Below are 2,407 nucleotides of genomic sequence, written 5' to 3'. Positions count from 1 at the left end.
CCAACTGAATGCTCTACTAATAATTACATTTTCTTAACTCCGAAACTTTTTGTAGACCAGTCTTTCATTTATTTAGCATATTTTACTGTAGGCACCCTACTATCATTTACGGTATTATACTGGTATACCCTACTGTAAGCCTTGCAGGGCACTACCCCACTCCTTCTCTATTCCAATATTCTCTTAGTTCTGCCTTCATTAGATGTTCATTGCCACTTGCTCTTCATTTTCTCGTTTTTTATTTATTGTTTTTTTTTTACATTTTGTTTAGCATTTAGTTGTTGTTGTAGTTCTTTAATGCTGTTAAATGCATTGCAATTTTTATCTGCTGTGAAGTTTTTCCCTACGACTGTGACTACGTGACGTTGGCGTTTTGCATTTGGAACTGGACTTGCATATCCGTTTGCATATCCTGAATGCCTGTAGTAGAATCCTTCCTGCTGTCCCGTTGTGTTATCTTGCGGTTTTTTATATCAAGCTGAGAATTTTCTCATTAATTTCAACGTTTTTTTCCACTTCTCCTCACTCTCTTCATCTGTTTTTCTGTCGTTGATGTGTTTTGTGGTTGTGTGGACAGTTGTCGGTCTCCGTCCTGTGGTTGAATCCTGGGCCACAAGCCGGGAAAATGAGTGTGGCATGTGCCACATCATAGATGGAACTCTTTGCTTTTAATGATATGAAAGTATTAAATAAATGTGGAACAAGTATTTGACTTCACATGGAATGTAATTAAAAGTTGAGACCATCTACAAATATGATATCCTAGCTATTGTTAATTAAATGGTGAACTCTTTTACAAATTTAATTTTTGTTTTCTAATGTCTGTCTATACTACATTTATTAAATTTATATGCAGCATTAATTTAGCGAGCAAAATAAGGTTTAAAAGATAATGCTTATAGAAATCAGTTCAAATTTGACAAATTTGTAAGAGTTATTATTAAATAAGGTTTAATTCCTTTATAAAATTGTATTACAATCATACATTTAGTACTTTACTATTTTATCTTTGGGGATAAATTAATTTCAGATAACTTCAAAAACATCATCTTCAATTACCTATGGTCAGTACAAAAAGATTGGAATCAAATAGACATCAGTGCGCCAAAGTGGAAGTTCACACAAATTAGTGCTCGGGTCAAAGGAAAAGCTACAGCAAGAGAGTAAAAAGGGAGAAGCGAGAAGTGCAAGACAAACACCAATTAAATGAACATAATGATAATGTTGTGCCGAAAAGTCATTTGGTGCTAACTAAATTACAACTTCCACTTTACATTAGATGGCAGGAAAGCGGAACCTCAGTCCCCATCCCCATCCCTAACCCATGGTTCCAACCTCAACCTCAATCTTTGAAACAACGACCTCGACCTCGCCCAAGAACCGCGTCGACGACTCTTTGTGTAGAACGGAACTGGAAATCCACACAAATTAAAAGTCTGCTGCAGTTGCAAGTAAAAACAGATGGCTACTGCAACCTAATGAAAACAAACACTTCTACAACAACAACAACAATAGCAACAACAACAATTACAATGCAGAGGAAAAACTAAAAGAGTAAATTCGTGTCTAAAGTATAAACTCTAAAACTGAAGTTGGTTAACGGCTTGGTTGACTTGCCCGAAGTTCAATGCACAAGTTCATGAACTTGGAACTTCGAAAGGGTTTACCGGGTCGCTTCACTGACTGCTGACAGAGCAGTTTATAATTAGAAACCGTAAGATGGCTAAAAGAAATAGACGTTGAGAAAGGAGAAGAAGCAGAAGTCGAAGTCGAAGTCGAAGCAGTTGTAAATAGAAGCAGAGCTCAGAGACCGACAGTTTGACTTGCCTCAAGTATCTGACAAAAAGTCAAGTGGATTTTGGCGGCAAAAGTTGCATTGCCACAGAACCAATCCTTCTCTCTCTCTCTATCTATATCTTGCTCTGTTCTTTTCCTTCTGTTACTCTGCACCTTTCGGTGCGTCGTGCGTGGGATTTAATGTTTACCCAAGGCACAGACCCAGACCAAAGTCAACGAAGAAGCAGCATCAGCAACTGATGATGATGAAGTTGATGATTATGATGACAAGTGCGCACTTCTCCTGTGATATTGACAGAAAAACAAAAGCAAACAAATTGTCGGTGTGCAGTCGTGTATGTAAATAAAAGACAAGAAACGTACAAAAAATAAGTGAGAATATTGATAAAAAACGAAGAGCTAATACCCTATTTAACTGCATAAAAAAATAGAAAAATTAAATAGCAAATAATGTACGAAATACCTATATTTCAATGTATCTCTCAAAAAGAAATCGAAAATATTATGTACGATTTCAGATAAATTCTAATTAGAAAAAAGTTGTATCTCATTGTTCAAACTGTGTTCGAATAATTGATGAATAAATTTTAAAATATGATTAAAATACTAA

Source organism: Drosophila innubila (assembly GCF_004354385.1).
Source record: "Drosophila innubila isolate TH190305 chromosome 3L unlocalized genomic scaffold, UK_Dinn_1.0 0_D_3L, whole genome shotgun sequence".
In the NCBI taxonomy this organism is placed as follows: domain Eukaryota; kingdom Metazoa; phylum Arthropoda; class Insecta; order Diptera; family Drosophilidae; genus Drosophila; species Drosophila innubila.
The sequence above is the reverse complement of the archived record's forward strand: the minus strand, read 5'-3'. Positions refer to the sequence as shown.